Source organism: Mesoplodon mirus (genome assembly GCF_964341445.2).
Source record: "Mesoplodon mirus genome assembly, chromosome: 17".
Lineage (NCBI taxonomy): Eukaryota > Metazoa > Chordata > Mammalia > Artiodactyla > Ziphiidae > Mesoplodon > Mesoplodon mirus.
In genome coordinates, this window is record NC_138993.1 from 75,619,779 (window position 1) to 75,638,580 (window position 18,802).

An 18,802-nucleotide genomic window follows, 5' to 3' on the forward strand; every position below is an offset into this window, starting at 1 on the left:
AGATGAAATTATTTAATTGGACAGAGGAAAGAGTCTCGGGAGATTCAGGGGATGGGGGTAGAACTTGGTACATTTTCTTTGTTCTCTCATCTGAAGCCCTGTATCGAAGAGTGTAAGCAAAAGCTTTTCTTTTTGTATTGATGTGCATCTGTCTAAGTTGGCAATATCAAAATGCTCCACACGTAATGTTATATATTTGCTTACTGGGACTGACTGGATTAAAAACTGTTCATCTTTTGGATGGGCTCTTGCAAGCTACAAATTCGGAAATCCTAAAAGCAAATCTTAGCAGAGCAAACACATTTTCTCTCTAGAAGTGCTGTCACAGGAGGGAATGCAGTCCTCTGGGACCAGTGCCCATCCACTTCAGCTATAATTTTAGAACATCATTTTAAAACAAATATATATGTATAATCTCCAAACTCACTCACACCAGCTCAATTTTGATTTTGGTAATGCCTTCCAACAGTAGGAAAAAATTACGAGTGGATCTGGTATCTGTCCCTGGTGAATGCTGGTGCAGATAAACATATCCAGTTTCGATGACTAACTCATAATTTCTCATTGCTGCTTTGATACAGTGACAGCCAAGGCTCAGGAATATCCCTCACCTGTCTCAGGAGACCAGGCTCCGAAACATCCTTAGCATTTAACCTTTTCAGGGCATAGTCAAAAGAGTCAAATTCCAGAGACAATGGTGGGAAATCCAATAAGTATATTTTTTTCAAGAGATCAATCCATTTTAGATATCAAATAACAGCCCTATTTGTTCCCAAAGGGACGCTGTAGTTTTTTTGTTTTGGGTTTTTTTTTTTTTAACATCTTTTTTGGAGTATAATTGCTTTACAATGGTGTGTTAGTTTCTGCTTTATAACAAGGTGAATCAGCTATACATATACATACATCCCCATATCTCTTCCCTCTTGCATCTCCCTCCCTCCCACCCTCTCTATCCCACCCCTCTAGGTGGTCACAAAGCACCAAGCTGATCTCCCTGTGCTATGCGGCTGCTTCCCACTAGCTATCTATTTTACATTTGGTAGCCTATATATGTCCATGCCACTCTCTCACTTCAGCCCAGCTTACCCTTCCCCCTCCCCGTATCCTCAAGTCTATTCTCTAGTAGGTCTACGCTGTAGTTTTGACTTTCACTGGTCGTGACTGTAGTTTGCATAGTATTTGGTGGGGCTGGAAAGAGCAGGTATCCCAGAATTCATTCAATTTTAGTATGTAACCAAGTTATTTGATACAAACATAGGAAGTGTGTACAATGTTGTGTGCTTTCCATGGCTTCCACACGTCCATACCATGCAGTGTTTTAAGTGGTGGACCTCCAGGCAGGTCTAAACTATAAATTTTTGAAAAAAAAAATATATATACACACACACACACACGCATATATTTATAGTCACTGAATGAGTGAGTCAGCAGATATAAACATATATATATCTCACAAATACAAAGGTCAAGAGTGTACCAAAGATTTAAAAGAGGGATCCTACAGAGCTAATTAAAATAGTCAGATATTATCATAGGGAAGCACTTAAAGAAATAAGGATACATTCGACAACTGAACATTGCTGAGCCACCAAAAGAGTGGACATAGTTATTTGCTGACAGAAAGGATATTCCTCAAACAGTGTTAAGTGGTGAGAAGGAAATCAGGCCAAGTACAATTGTCTTTTTGGAAAAATAAGCAAAATGTGAACAAGAATTCTGGAATACAGATCAGCAGAGTTTTAACTGATTATCTCTGGGCAGGGGAATTATGGGTCATTTTTTCCTTCTTTTTGGTTGTCTACATTTTGCGCTTTCTCTAGGTCGAATGTAAGTGGGTTTTTTTCATGAGAAGAATGATCTTGAGTTTTAGAAACTGTATCCCAGGGCCTTCGGGGTAGACAGGGCAGAAGACGGCTCACTCTGGGGACCGGAGTCTGAGATTTCCCAGTGAGCCTCTGAAAAGAGGAGGAAGTTTCAAAAGTTAAAGAAGCTAAAAAACAGGAAAATCTTTCTCTTCTGAAAGCCTTTCTCCGAAAAGATGCACCACCCCCCAACACAGAAGCATTTCCCCTCCTCCAGGTGTGTACACCCCCAGCTGCAGACCAGCACTCCCCGGAGCCCTGCCAGCCGCAGTTGAACTTCCGTTCCCTGGTGTACCTACCCCTCCAGGTAGGCTAACTCAGCCTCCACTTATTGTCTTTTCCCTCTTACTTTTCAATGTCAAGAAAGAGAGAAATATTTATCCTAAAAGTGACCAGGGCCACATGAGAGTTATTTGTACAACCAACGGGTTCTTTAAAAAGGTACTTAAAAAAAACTCAACTTTTTAGGAAAAATACTTTTTGGCACAAATGACCATCACGTAGTCGTGATTTTGCTCCTGCTGGATGCCCTGTGGTGGCCCACGTGGTGGAGAGCAGCACTCAGGCAGGGTCACCTGAGCACTTTACTGAAGATGAAAGTTCCCACCAGAGAGCCAGTCGTGACCAGCCAGACTCAAGCTGCTGGCTCTGCAGAAACTGGATCAAATCCTCATGCTGCACTGTGTCCCGACCAACAGCCCGGCAGCCACTGGTCCTACTCAGAGGGGGCTGTCCTCTCGTCCCCTCCCCACTTCATATACCTGCTCATCATCTATTCCTTCCTTCAGTGAATATGATGAGCTAGACAAAGGCGGAACAGTGAAGAAATAAAAGTAAATAACATTCCAGTCCCACTTTCAAGGAGCTCTCATCAAGTGAAGGGAGAAAGAGGTACAAATAAATAATTATTACAAAGCTGTGGCTCCCTGACTCGGGTTTCACAGGCCCAGAAAGATAAAGAAGAAGAAGAGGAAGATTTAGAGCTGCCAGTGAAGGACAGTTTTCAAAATGAGGACAATTCCCTATACCCCTTCCTGATAAATACTAAAATCTTTTTATTTCAAAAAAAAATTTAATGTGAAAAAAGGACATAACCTCAGAATAAAGAACAGTCCTTGCCAAGAGAGCATAGTTAGAAAAGCTACTCTGATCCATCCGTCAATCAATCATTCTATCTAAAGCTCTAGGATTGGTCATCTTTTTCCATTTTGCATTGGATTAGTGAGCATTTCTTGATGTACCGTCATGGGTCTATTCATGGGTATTTGGATCCAGGGCAGGATCCGATATAACGGAAGTCCTCACATTTGAGTGGGACCTGTGCTATGTGGAATAGAGTCCCCCCAAAATTCATGTCTATCCAGAATCTCAGAATGTGACCTTATTTGGGAAAAGGGTCTTTGCAGATGTAACTTTGAGATGAGGTCATACAGGATTAGGGTGGATCCAATGACTGGGGCCCTTATAAGAAGAAAAAGCAGAGGCACAGGGAGAATTCCACGTGATGGCGGCCGAGACTAAGTGGTGCATCTATGATCCAGAGAACACTAAGGATTGCCAGCAGAAGCTAGTAGATACGCAGGGAGCAAGCTCGCACTCTGAATCCTCCAGAAGAAACCAACCCTGCTAACACCTTAATTCTGGACTTCCAGCCTCCAGAACTATGAGAGACTTCACTTCTGTTGTTTTAAGCTACCCAGTTTGTGGTGCTTTGTTAAGCAGGCCTAGGGAACTGTTACAAGGGCCAATGAGGAGACATCATTCACTTGGCATCGAGGATGTGGAACCACAGAAAAGGTTTGTAGGGATGGAATGCTTGATACGCACCTTCAGAGAAAAATATCTTTCAACAGCCCAAGTCAGGGGATATCAAAGATCAGGGTGTGGGGGCATTGGGGATACAGGGGTAGTGTGAACTGGGTCCAGAACTCTGGTGATGATGATGGTGAAGACGATGATGATGTTGAAGGTAATGATGATGTTGGTGATGATGATGATGGTGGTGGTGATGATGGTGATGTTGATGATGATGGTGATGATGAAGGTGATGATGATGAAGATAATGGTGGTGATGATGAAGGTGATGATGATGGTGATGAAGATGGTGGTGGTGATGATGAAGGTGATGATGTTGAAGGTAATGATGGTGATGAAGATGATGGTGGTGATGAAGGTGATGATGATGAAGGTAATGATGATGATGGTGATGAAGGTGATGATGGTGATGGTGATGAAGAAGGTGATGGTGGTGGTGGTGATGATGATGATGATGAGTAATATTAAGGTGCTGATTTGGGGGCACTTGTAACTTAGATATGAATTTTGTCTTTGACACTAACTGATATATGAAATCTGGGGCACCAACGCTTCATCTCCTCATTTATAAAATGAGGATAATAATAATAAAGCCTAAGACATAGACTTATTGTGATGGTTGAATAAAATTCTGTATATATTACACTGTGCCTGGAATGCACTCAGTAAATGTTAGCTACTGTCATTTTAATTCTTTTTTTATTAGATGGATTATTTGATAAGGAGTGAACACTTATGGTAGCAAACTAGTTGGAAAAATTTATGATACGTTTTACCCAAGAATAGCTTGTGTATGGTCATGAAACAAAATGTAATTCAGATTCGTTGGTGGGGTTCTTGTGTTACCACACCCTGCCTGCTAGGGGGTTGGCAAAACTCCTGACAAAATCTGAGAGTTTTTCTTTCATATCGTTTCCTTGCAACTTTTTCTCAGCCTCATTTGTAAGTAACACCAGAATATGTCACAACAAACTATGTCAAATTGAGACTCTCCTTACACCGGGACTGACATATCAATTTGGAATATCCGTCTCTCCTTCTGTAGTTGATCAAAGTTCATTTAAGCCATTTCCTATTGTATTTGTGTTGTTTTTATACTTGGACATTTTCTCTTTGGGAACCATTATCTTTTTTTTTTTTTACTGACTGGCAAAAAATCTGCCTAAATGAAGGCCATGAACCATTTGTCCAAAATGTTGTAAATATTTACCCTGTCTGTGTTTGTCTTTTCGTTTCGCTCCTGCTCTTGGGTTTTGTTCATTTAAACTTTTGTATTTCATTTTTACAAAGTCAAATCTGTGACTATTCCTTCTGTAGTTTCTTCCACTGATTCACGCTTAGAAAAACATCCTTCCAAGGTTAGTTATATTTCTACCTGCATTTTAGTTTAGATCTTCATATTTTTCTTTTTTATATTTGACTCTTTAATCCATCTGGATTTTTTTGTAGTTTCCTTGAGGTAAGAATCTAAGTTTTGTCTGTTTATCTGTTGCTTTGCTGTGTTTTACAAATATTAGCTGATGTCCTAGCATTATCTATTAAATGAAAATGTCATTTTCCACTTGATTTGAACATGCTTACTTTATCACATAATAAATGTTTTATCTAAGGGCAGTTCTCCCTGAAAATACACTCTTAAATGACTGTCAACATCTACAGATGAGGTGGGAAAAGTAGAGAACTTACGTGACTCGAGAAGAGAAAGAGGCAACCGTGCCTCAGCAAATCTCTCGTGAGCAAGCCGTCCCTTTCCCACGGCTGTTTCCCCTCCCTGGCTGCATGAGGCCCCTTTGCTAATAGGTACTGGGCTCAGGAACCTTTTTTGCTGTCTGGTTGGCATTTCCTGAGTAAACACTGCACTCACTAAACAAGTTACTGCATATTGAAGTGTTTAGCAGATGCAAAATCCGAGCCAGAGGGAGCGCACCCAGCTCAGAGGGTCCAGCCTCTATACAAGTTGCTTCTCAAGGCCACGGGAAGAATCTTGAGAGCATCGCCCTGGGCCCTGACCACCCTGGGGTAAGAGCTGTCACACTGCCTTCACCTGCCCGGATGGATGTCCAGAGACACCTAATGGGTCAACAGGAGTGGTTAGAGAGAAGCCAGGGGACTCCATCCAACAAGAGTACGTCCGATTGCAGATGGATGTACTCAACATGGAGGCTCCTGGTGAGGTCACTGCCACCGCGCTTTTATCCATGACCCATGGCATTGCCTACCCATCCCAGTTACACCACCTGAGGCACTTCTGACTGACAGGCAGATCTGGGTGACGAGATGTCTCATCCTTACCAAGCTTCATGCCTATTCATCCCTAGGGCGTAACAAGGTGAATTTTTAGGGTGAGTTTTTAGTAACAGTGTTCTAGAAATGAGCTGAAACTATCAAAACATTTTTGGGAGTCTCCCTCTTTTCTTCCATACCCTTCCCTTCTCCATCAATTCAATCCTAAAGCCACTCAGTGGGTTGGAGCCAGGTGGACATCCATGCTGGGTGGAAGGAGCCACAGAGGAGCAGGGGGCAAGGTGGCATCCGGTGAGGCTCGCCAGAGCCTGAGCCGGGTACAGGGGTGTCCCCGGGGCTGTGGTGTAGCCTCAGTGCCAGAGTCCAGTGAGACGGGGACTGAGGTGAGAGGTGGGGGAGAACTGGGACCAAGGGCAGCCTTGGGGGTTGGTGCATCCTTGGCATCAGACCCCAGTGGGACGGGATGGGGGGCACACATCGGTACTGGCACCCTGGGTACTGAGCAGGATGGAGGGTGTATCCAAGAGGCGGGTAGATCTGAGTCAGGGTGGGTGGCTCCTGGACGGATGGGGAGGGCAATTGGAGGGGCCGGCCAGCAGAGCCAAGTGCCAGAGTCTGCGTCGGGAGGAGACTGTCTGTGAGGGAGGCCAGCACCAGGAGAGCTTACAGCTGGGGGACAATCCAGACAGGGTGCTGACAGGTGAGGAGAAAGCCCATGTCGGGGTGCAGTCTGGCGGAAGGCCAAACAGAAGCTGGAGGTTCCCATGCAGGGGAGGGGCGGCTGCGGTGGGAGAGTGTGGCCAGGGAGGCTAACCATCAGGGAGTTACAAACACAGGAGGAAAGGTGATGCCAAGCCTGTGATGCTCAGCTTGAACTCGGGGTCTTCACTATGAGTAAGTATGCATAGAAACAAATGCGGATGGAGCTGTGGGTGCGTGCACGTGTGGTCAGCTTTGTCCACTGACACCGGCTCCCACTCCAGAGCTCGCTTCCAAATCCCATTCTCCCCTCGGGGGAAGCAGTGCTCCTCGGAGGCAAGGGCAGGGAAGGGCCAGGGTCCGTCTACAACCTGTCTTCATGCTGACAGTGAAGACGTGCCCAGAGAGTGACGGCACATGGGCTCCACACTCAGATTCCCCCAAAGCTGGACACGTTGGAGCATCACGATAAGTGATGATAATAACAGATTAGACTCCACTGAGTGAAATGGAAACCACGAGTTCATACCAATAGAGGCAAATATGGAAATGAACAAAGTAAATGTTGGACAAGGAGCAGGTTATGCACAGTTTTTTTTGTTGTTGTTTTTTTGCGGTACGCGGGCCTCTCACTGCTGCGGCCTCTCCCATTGTGGAGCACAGGCTCTGGACGCGCAGGCTCAGCGGCCATGGCTCACGGGCCCAGCCGCTCTGCGGCACGTGGGATCTTCCCGGACCGGGGCACGAACCCGTGTCCCCTGCATCGGCAGGCGGACTCTCAACCACTGCGCCACCAGGGAAGCCCCTTATGCACAGTGTTAAGGTGGTTCCCACCTGACTCCTATTAGTCACGAAGGGGATGAGGAGTGAAGATGCCAGCAGACGCCATCTCATCAGGCCGTCAGTGACAGTCACCATCCCTCCTGGGTCCCTCCTGCCAGCCTCTGGAGGAGCTGCCAGCGTCACGAGGGGCCAGCAGGCAGCCCAGAGTCTCCACAACGCCGGTAACCCTCACAGTCCAGGTCACCAGAGTCAAAGGAAGGTCCAGGAGCTCCTTCGGGGTGGTGAAGACAAAAGAACCGTGACGACTAAATGCAACACGAGGTTCTGAAGCAGATCCTTTTGTTTTCAACCACTTTTTAGGGCAAACGTGAGTGCCATCTGGGGACTGGTGATGTACCCTGTTAAGTGTGATTTTGCCGGCTCTGTTGAGGTCACGGGGAGGATATTCGCATGTTTAGAAGATACAGACTGCAATGCTCCGGGATCGTAGGATGTCACAGAGGCAACTTGTTCTCAAAAGTTTCAGGAAGAAAATTATTTGGGTGGTACTTTCAACTTTTCTGTAAGGAGTTTTTGCTTGTTGAAAAACTCAGACTTTCTATAAGGGATTCCTTTATGCATAAAGGGGAGGTAAAAAAAACTTCGGATGAAAATAAGTCCCCGGACCCCTGGCAGCCTGTGCACCCGCATGGGGTCATACTGTCCCCAGTCCCCCAGCTGGCATGGAGCGTTCCCTGGTCACATGAGCGTGACCTGTGATGACACATGCGTGCTCTGGGCTGCCAGCGCAGCGCACGGTGACGAAACCCCCTGCAGTGTGCCAGCGCCCTAAATAAAGGACGGTGAGACCCACAGATGACATCCCTGGGCTGCCAACCAGGAGGAAGGGAGAGGCTGACTGATGGCCAGAGCGGGTCAGGAAAGGTCTGCTTTGGGAGGCCGGCGAGATGAACTTCCAATGAGAAGCGATCAGGGGATCTCAGGACAGGGATAATGGCAAGACTAAAAATAACCAGAGCGGCTGGTCATGCTTGGTGCTAAATCCTCGGCTCCAACATCTCATGTGACCGTCGCCAGCATCCTGAGAAGTGAGTATAATTAGTGCCCCCGAGGGAGGAGGAAACCTGAGGCCCGGAAGGTTGAAGGACAAGGCACCTGTGACCTGCTAACTAGACTGACAGCAGCCAGCATCTCACGACACGTGCAAAGGTGGCTTCATTGTGCTGCACGCCTGAAACTCGCAGAGTGCTGTGTGTCGATTACAGCTCAAAGGAAAATTAAAATATAGACAAACAAACAGCGTGGCTATGGTCATTCTGCTATTTAAGCATCACAGTGGTCCTAGGAGGGGGCATGTATTCTCTGGCTCTCACGGATGAGGACCCCGAGGCAGCGATGCTGGGGCCTCCCCCAGGGTCACAGCCTCTGATTAGGGAGCTGGACACCCAGATTTCTCACTCACAGGCTGATCTCTGAGCCTGCCTGCCCCAGACTCCCAAGACCTGTGTTGAGGGCTGCTTTCACAGACACAGCCTTTCTCGCGGCAAAACTTAGTAGAAAGTCCTGTGAGCACGTTTCAACACCAGCAGCTTGACAGAGGGGAGGAGCGTCCCAGGGGTCACGCTCCACGGCCGCCGGCCTTCTGCACAATTCCCTCCACTCCTCCTGGGAGCCGACAGCCTCCTCCTCTTTCCCCGCCTCGCCGACGTCCCTGCTGTGCTTTGAGTGACTCTCTGGAATCGTCACCTTCGAGGGGGTAAAGTCACATCTTGTCTTGCAAGTGGAACCACGCACCCAACACGGCCAGGATGAGGGGCCTGCGGGGTGGGCTCTGCGTCGGGCATCCTTGCTCTGGTTGAATAGCGATGACCTTCAGGCTAAACACAGAGCCATCGAATCCTCTAGGACCATCTCAGTGACTGTCACCAACGGATGCACAGGAGACACTCCCAGGCATGCAGGGGAGTCCGGGCAGCGGCCAGAGCCCCGTGGCCAGCCTGTTGCTGTCACCAGCCAGGCCATCTGGTTTTAACGTGGGGTTGATGCTGTGTCCCCCTCCCTCCCTGTGACTGAGATTGTCCCCTCCACGTCTAGCTGAGCGGGGCGGCTGGGGTCCGAGGGAGGGAGAGCCTGGGGAGGGCCGGCGCCTGGGGACAGCCCCAGGGGTCTCTCATCTACCCCTTGGTCCCCCTGTACATGCAGAGCCCCCATGATGCTGCAAAGGGAAGGAGACGGGGACCCCGTGTTCCCAGGAGCCGAGCCACCGGACCTGCAAGGACCATCCTGTACACACAGCCCTCTCTGAGAACAGGGCTTCGCACGTGTCTTAGGACAGGACACGAAAGGCTAGGATGAGAAAGGGTGGACCCCACGGCCCGGCCTCCACCGTGAGTCTGGGTGGAGATGCGTGATGCATCTCTACTCCTCAGCCCAGCTCTGCTCGGGGATCTTCCCTCTGCCCTGGCCCTTGGGAGACAGGAGGCTAAATCTCAGTGCTTCTCTCTCTCTCGATAAAGATGGCAGCCACGCTGGGACGTGGCCTTGCACACTCATGCCTCCTCTGCTGCGTGTTTAGGCCCAAATGTTTAAAGCAGATGAGGGGTACAAAAGGAACACATAGTGTACAAAGTGCTGTAAAACACAAGGCGTAAACGCTGTCACGCTTGGTACTTTTAGGAGCGCGAGGTGGGACGGCCAGTAAATAAACTAGGGGCAAAGCCACAGCTCTCGGATCTCCTTGTTAGCCTCTTCCAATAATCCGTGAGCTGTTCATCCCTACCCACCCCAGACCTTCCGCTGTTCCCATGCACAATTCGAAGCCACCGTTTGGCTCGCAGGGCACCCCTGACCTTAATAATGAGGACGACAACACCGGCTCAGCACCATAACAAAGACTGTTTTCGTCTTTTATGGTATCACCCAATACAGGACACTGGCATTTCTCTGACTTTTCATTCATGATCCATAATCGTCACAAGATTCTTACTGTCATCAACAGAGGCCACAGGTCACTCAGTAGATCTGAGGTGTTTCATGGCCAAGGGCCGTCCTTCCTAACCCCTGAGGCTCACCAGTCAGGGCCCCGTGGAAGAGGGAAATAGAGACCCTAGGCTGGGCCCCAGAGGTTACCACCCAGTACGTCTCTATGGGGCCCCACTTCTCCAGGTTGAAATCTCTGACCCAGCAGTTTAAATAACTGTCCACCTTTCCTCACCTGGTCAGGGTGATATTTTCTGGCCTTTATAGAAGGCTCCATTTCCCTCTGCATTAGTGGCTTCCTTACAATTCTAGAACAACACTCTAATTAACGGGAAGTGGACTCTGTCTACATGGCACCAAGCGACGTGCACGTGAAGTCATCAGATCTGCGTGGATAGAAATCAGGAAGCAGGAATCCTGAGGGGCGGGGTCCTTGTCAGCTACTGGGAGATTTGGGGTTTCTTCAAAGACAAGCTCTTGAGTTTTCACCGCTCAGTTACTGGCGGCTCTGAGAAGGCCTCACGCGGGCTCTCCTGCCTTTTGGCCACATTCCCTCGTGTTTATCCCTCCCAAGTCAACCTGGCTGTAAACTCCTACTAACTAAAGGTCACTACATTTGGATTCAGCCTCTCTCTCTGTGTCTCTCTTGGTTCCTTCTCTTAATGACACGTTTGACTTTAAAAGGAGAACACGGTTCTTTCACCAGCTCATCACGCAGTTCACTCCATTGTGAATCTTATTTCACATCCGAGGGCATCTAAGGGCTTCAGTGTCAGGTTGCCGGCCTGTGTGTGTCTCGTTCCCTAAATTCCCGTGACCTTGTCTCTCTGGCCTGTCTCAAACGCACAGCTCTCCCTCCGGTGGAAACTGAGATCCTTGTGCGAGGCCCTGCATGGAGGATGGCTTTTGATTTTCTGTTCTCAAGTGCGTGCAACCAAAACAAGAGCATCCTGACGCGGTGGATCTGCGGTGGAGGCTGAGTGCCGGCCTCTGGGCTCCTGCGGGCTCAGCACTGTTTCCCAGGGGCTGCGGAGCAGCGTTTCCGCCACCAAATCCATTTGGCTCTATTTAGGAACTAAGTACAGGAAGGTAGTTATTGTACGAGATTAGTTTCCTGTAGGCCATAAATTGGCAGTAGCAGAAAAATACAGGATGAATTTATTAGCGTGCAAGGTCAGCTAAAAGGAAGGCGAGGCTGGCGAGGGTGCTGTTTTCTTTCTTTGAACCCACCTCCCAAACCCGGCCAGGCTGAAAAAGACCCTTTAACTACTTAATTACTTCTTAATAGTTTTAAGCAAATTCAAAAGACTGTGCCCGCCTTTGCTAAGTGCCTGGGGTAGAGCTGCCTGGAATATGTCAGGAATTCCTGTTGGGACCGGAGTTTCTGAAACCCGATTAAAAGCCCCTGCAATCTATGGCCTTGTGAGAGGGGGGTTTTGTTTCCGTTTTTGTTGTTGTTTTTTTTTTTTTTTTTGGTTGGGGTGCAGGGGGAGGAAGCCTTAGCTGTTGTTGATTGGCTAGGTATTTACTTTGACCCTAGATTTTTATATTTGGGAATCAAATAGCAGCTTCTAACGGTTAAAAAAAAATTCAAGTCAAAAATGTAATTGTTTCCAACCAGCGATATGCTCATGTGACAAATGTCCCTGCAGATATTTGCTTTAGAAAGAACAAGTCACTTTTTTTTTTTAAGTGAATACTTCCTTGAAAACACAGAGTTGCAGGTAGCCGCAAAGGTGGGTTACATTCCTTGTAAAGACACTTGTACGTTCTGAGAGATCCTTGGCTAGCCGAGCCTCCCCGGGTTGGAGTCGTAATCCTCCCTGTTCCCTTTGGATATTTTTCCAAATGCCTTCAAGCTGTCAGGTAAAATTAGGCCCCACTGGTATGAGATGTAGTATTTGGAGCCGGTTTTCTAACGCTTTTGCATGAAAGGCTGTAATTCACATTTTAATTTTACTGGAGATCTACAGTGACTTATGGAACACCCTTCCCCCTCCGTTACCCTGAGGCCCTGGCCCACAAACTCCCCACCCCGTGCTCCTCTGCGGTGTCACAGGGTGGAGGGCAGGGCAGGGACTGAGGAAGAAGGTAAAACAGCTCAGTCCTTTCCACCCCTTTCCCAGCAGATGACAGCCCTGTAACGTCTCCAATTTCTTAGGGAACCACAGCACTTTATGTAGCAAAAAGACCAGATGATCAACCTGTCTTCACTTAGCAAGGGCCCGGTTAACATTTACGGAAGGAGCCTCGTATGTTCCCCAGGGTTTGCTGCCCGCTGTCCCCTGGGGCAGCCCCTGCTGTGCCCTGCAGCCTTGGGGGCCTGTCACAGTCTGCCCTGGACAGCCTGCAGGAGTTGGAGTAGAGAGAGGGGTCCCGAGCTGCATCCAGTTCAGAGGTTCAGACAGGCACCTGGGCTGCGCTTCCTGATGGTTCCAAGAAAGTCAGGGCTCAATTGAATTGTGTCCACTTGTCCAGGCCATGCTGCCTTTAGGAAAACGTCTGAGAAAATGTCTCCTACAATCAGGTCTTACTCAGATGTTCTAGGTCTGCTCCGTGGCACCCTGCCCCAGAGCCCAGGTGAAGAGCCCCGGGGCACGTGAGCCAACCTTGGTTCCACGGCCACCTGCTCGGCCCTGCTGGGGGTAGGGCTGCTGGCACTGTTCCTCCGTCCTGTGATTTGTTGAAGGTTTGGATAATAGCAGCTTGGCTGGACATTTGATCTTCCTTCCCTCCCCCGAGGAGACAAGGGTCTGAGGCGAGTATAAGCCTCCACGTATGTGTCTGGCATCAGCTGGGGTCAAGCCAGACTCAACCTCCTGTGACCTCCCGTGAGCCAATTATCACAAAAGAAATCCAGAAATTGAGGGGGAAGTTCACATCCTAAATTGTGCCAGCGAGAGCCTTCCCAAGGCCACCCGGGGCCAGACCCTGGTTGGCAGTGTCCTCAGGCTCAGCAGGGCTTGTCACCACGCAGCCCAGATCCACGGTCCCCAAAACAAAGACGATGCTCCCTTCCCGTGTTGCTCTGAAGTCAGTTTTAGCCAATCCTGTAAACCTCAATCCAGCAAATATTTAGACCTCATGATAGCCACGGGCCCAACTCTGCTCTGGAGACTGTCTGCCCTCAGTTGTCCAGAGCAGAGTTGTTAGCGAACGGGTAAGGTTTAGGGTACAGGTGAGGGTACGGAAACGTGTTAGGGTCAGGGTACGTGTTAGGGTATGGGTTAGTGTATGGGTTAGGATTAGGGTACGGGTTAGGGTAAGCATTAGGGTTAGGGTTAGGGTTAGGGTTAGCGAACGGGTAAGGTTTAGGGTACAGGTGAGGGTACGGAAACATGTTATGTTTAGGGTACGTGTTAGGGTACGGGTTAGTGTTCATGTACGGTTTAGGATTAGGGTACGGGTTAGGGTAAGAGTTAGTGTTAAGGTTAAGTTTATGGTTAGGGTTAGGGTTAGGGTACAGGTGAGGGTACGGAAACGTGTTAGGGTCAGGGTACGTGTTAGGGTATGGGTTAGTGTTAGTGTACGGGTTAGGATTAGGGTACGGTTTAGGGTAAGTATTAGGTTAGGGTTAGGTTTAGGGTTAGGGTTAAGGTTAGCGAACGGGTAAGGTTTAGGGTACAGGTGAGGGTACGGAAATGTGTTAGGGTTAGGGTACGGGTTAGGGTAAGAGTAGAGTTAGGGTCCGTAGAGTTAGGGTCAGTAGAGTTAGGGTCGCTAACTCTGCTCTCCACAACTGAGAGAAGACAGTCCCACCCTGGAGCTCCTGGATTTCTTTGTCAGGCACCTTCAGAGAAAAGCTTAGCTCCCAATTCTGTTCTTATAGAAAGCAAAAAAATAGGGCGGGGGGGGGAGAATTTTTCACTCAGATCCAGGAATCTTTTTTTTTTTTTAACATTTTTTTTGGAGTATAATTGCTTTACAATGCTGTGTTAGTTTCTGCTTTATAACAAAGTGAATCAACTATACATATACATATATCCCCGTATCCCCTCCCTCTTGCATCTCCCTCCCACCCTCCCTATCCCACCCCTCTAGGTGGTCACAAAGCACCGAGCTGATCTCCATGTACTATGTGGCTGCTTCCCACTATCTATTTTACATTTGGTAGTGTGTATATGTCCATGCCACTCTCTCACTTCGTCCCAGCTTACCCTTCCCCCTCCCCATGTCCTCAAGTCCATTCTCTACATCTCTGTCTTTATTCCTGTCCTGCCCCTAGGTTCTTCATATCCTTTTTTTTTTTTTTTAGATTCCATATATACGTGTTAGCATACAGTATTTGTTTTTCTCTTTCTGACTTACTTCACTCTGTATGACAGACTCTAGGTCCATCCACCTCACTACAAATAACTCAATTTCGTTTCTTTTTATGGCTGAGTAATAGTCCATTGTAGATATGTGCCGCATCTTCTTTATCCATTCATCTGTCGATGGACACTTAGGTTGCTTCCACGTCCTGGCTATTGTAAATAGAGCTGCAAAGAACATTGCGGTACAGAGCCAGAAATCTTTGCGACAAACTTCAAAAATGGTTCAGCAAACTCTCGCAAGACATGTGGATTAGGGTGCGCTGAGCTGGATAAGAGTAGAAAACACACAAGCCTAGGAGGGAGGAACCGCTGCCCTCTTCCCAGCTCCGGGCTGCATCCGCGAGAACAGCATAGCATCACTGGGGCAGAGGGTGGGAGGGCATTTCCTCCTCTGTAAACCCACAGAGAGGCCTCGCCTCCATCTCCAGTGACACTTCCTCCAACTGGTGGGTGATGTGGCTATGGGGCCAGCTGAGCACATCCGGTGGCTTTGGCTGGACTGAATCTTCTCACTCAACACGACCAGGCCCACCAGGGACTCTGCCCAGCTGCCATGCTGCATCCAGTTGGTCCTGTTGAGTTCCCAGTCATGTCAAGGCGAGAGCCCCTCGACCCTACAAGGGTTATTCTGGGCGTGACCCCGCGAGGTACTCAGCCTATGATCATCACGTGACTGTGAACTTGTGAGGCCAGGGATGGAAGGGAGGAAACAGAATCCTTAGGACCACTATGGAGACTGCTCCATGGCTTGAAAGATGATCAGAAACTAAAGGGTGATTCTTTCCACCACCACCCCCATGTACCCTCCCACACGCCATGGCTGGCTCTCCTCTCGGTGCAGAGAATGTGCTGCCGTGTCCTGGAGCTAGAAAATGCTTTCCCCCTCAGTGAGTTCAGAAGACCCTGTGTTTCCCCAGTGCAGAGAGCGCATCTCAGGGAAAACCTGAAAATAGCAAGGATAGACCAACAGCCACCTATGCCAAGGGCACCGTCAAAGCCACTTCTAGGTCTACAGAACAGACAGAACCCAGGCAGGACAAGAACACAGCAAAGTAACACCACTGAGTAAGTATACAAATCACCAAAGAAACACAGGAGCATTGGCGAAAGGGCAGGGGGACAATCCAGGCATTACGGTGTTGGGATAAATACATTTGAAAAAAAACTGCATATTGCATCGGTCATTTAAAAAATAATCACCTTATTATAAAACCAGAGAAACAAAATGTGGTCTATTGTACAACGGAATACTACCCAACCATAAAAAGAATGAAGTACTGATACACACGGATAAGCCCTGAAACATTATCTAAGTGAAAGAAGCCAGGCAGGAAAGGCCACATGGTGTATGATTCTATTTATTTGAAATTTCCAGAATGCCCACGTTAATAGAGATGGAAAGTAGAAGGGTGGTTGCCAGAAGCTGGGGGTAGAGAAGAATGGGGAGTGACCGCAGATGGACGCGGGGCTTCCTCTGGGGTGATGTAAGTGTTCTTGAATGAGGTAGTGTTGATGGTTGCTCAACTTCGTGAATACACTAAAGACAATTGACTACGCTTTGAAGGGGTAGCTATTACGATACCTGGATCATATCTCAAAAGAAATAAACTAAAATAAATGAGGGGCAGTGGCAGATGGGAACAGCAATGACTTCTCTTATCCATTATGCCTTCAAGCAAGGCCTCGACATTGCACCACTTTCATGCAATCATCTTTTTGGAGGCAAAGGTCACTGGGATTTGGACGAGGACCCAACATTACAATAAAACTTTCTAGAGGACCTGGTCTTACTCAGTTTCCTGGCTAAGGCACGTGTCCCTCTGAGTTTCAGTTTGAATGAACCTGCAGTGGAAATAAGAAGCATCTAGAAAGAACCTCCAACTTGGCCAAGACCTTAATTGTTTGAATAACTTTGGCCTGGAAACTACGCACATTCGTCTATTTCATAACTAATCCTCAACTCAGTGAACTGTGTTTGCAGTTAACTCGTGTCAGGGGATTTGCCTTCTGCTGTCTATAGGAGAGCGCAGCCTTGTCAGCTTGGGCTGGATTGGTAGGCAAGCAGATTTCTCAACCTAGGTATACTTGCTAACTCTCTGTGCACATGTCCATGGCCTGATGGCAACAGAGTCCCCGGGTCACATCCCCAGTTTCCACATCAGTAAATGTTGAGTAAGAAATTATGTTTCTTAATTGCTTAGACACCAAAGACAGACATACAGGGGAAACAGCACGATGTCCCTGTCACCACAGATCTTGAAGACATGAAGTGGACCTAAAGGAATAAGAGTATGAATAGACAAGGGAGACTCATTCTCGCCAATCCTCAGGCATCGCGATGTCTCGGCCCTTTCTTGCGGACCCCACTCAACAGCGGCAGGAAAAAGAGACAAAGGCACAGATCCATACGGGCCACAGCTCTGTTAGAACTCACCCACAGATGTCTGACCCTTCCTGCGCGTATGGTCCAGGCACAGGCTCCTCTTTGCTTTTGGACCCCCTTCCCCTCATTCTCTGATTGCAGCTCAAGCCGAGCATCATTCTGTTGACTCTTCAAGCGCCTCTGGGAGAGGTTTACCCTCAAAGCTCTCAGCCTCAAAGGAAACAAGCAAATGAATTCCCTCCACATCGCGTAGACTATCCTCAGGGAGAGTGCCCACCTGATAAGACTTGAACGGAGGAGCATGGTGAGGACTGGGGGGAGGTTCCTTGGTTGGTTGCTCTCTATCTTGGTGGTCTCTGACTGATCCATCCCTCCCTCCCCGAGATTCCAGGACCTAGACGAACAAGCCTACCACGTGTGTGCTGAGTTAACAAATGACGGTGAACAGCCTTTCATAGCTCAAATTTGAGACTTACATACAATGAAGTTGTAGGCCCCAGAGCTCCTTAAATGCTAAGAACTATGATTTCCAATCCAGAAGCTTTCACCCCGATGGTGAGCCCGTAGCTGGGAGCCGGAGGACCTGGGCTTGAATCCTGGCTGCTGCTGATGGTCTGCTGACCTCAGCAGGGATGTGACTGCTCTGAAGCTGAGGTTCCCAGTCTCTAAGGCAACAGGATCAGAGGGAGACAGATGGCCAGACAAGCTGAGGTGGAAACGGCCGGGATTCCAGGAGACAGTGTGCAAAGCGGACATGCAGACAAAAGGACAGCGGGTGGGAGGGATGCTGATTTGAAGGTGAGAGTGAGCTCACATGTTCTGAGTGGTTCATGTCAAAGGTCAAAGCAGGTGCTCAGGCAGGGAGGGATGCCTTGCGGTTGAGAGGGAGGGACAGGCGTTCTGCTGCTGTCAGAAGGACTGGACCAGAATGGGGGCAGCACCTGCCTAGAAATGAAGGCTGAAGCCTTAGAAATGGGTGTGATGGCTCTAGGAGAGAATGGATCAAGAAATGAGGGTCAAGGAAGGACCCCAGGAGAACAACCACCTCTCAGGGTCGGAGGGGGAGAAGAGTCAGAGGAAGCAAGAGAGGATGAAGGGCCAGGTGACCCCAGGGTGTCCGGAGCCTGCGGGTGAGGGGCTTTCCGGAAGGGGAGAGCTGACAGGGCAGGGATGGAAGGGCAACAGGGCAAGGAAAGGCCCTGAGAAGATGGGACAATGGTGTGGTCCCTGGGGACACTCAGGAGAGCAATTCAGTTACTCAAGGCGTGGAGGCGAGGAGATGGTAAGGAACAGCACGTGGGTCTATGGCTCCCACACTACAGTGCTGCTCAAGGGTGGTCCCCAGGCCAGCAGAATCAGCAACACCCGATAGAAACGCGGATGATGAGGCCCCACCCCGGACCTGCTGGGTCTGCATCTCAGGGCTGGGCAACCTGTGTGTGTGCATGTGTGTGGTGTGTGTCTATGAGTGTGTGTGAGGGCATCCGAGTGGGTGTATGATGTGTACGATATGTGTGGGGTGTGAGTGTGTAAGTGTGTGTGAGACCCGGTTGGGGGAGGTGGAATCTTTCTGTTTGAAAAAAAAAATCTTTGAGAAAACATATAACAAAAAGCTACCGTTAATTCAGCAATGTTTGAATACGGTTTATAGTCAGTTGGTCATGAGAATATCTACAGATATCTGTAAAATAGTACATTTGTATCCTGTACAGAGAGGTACG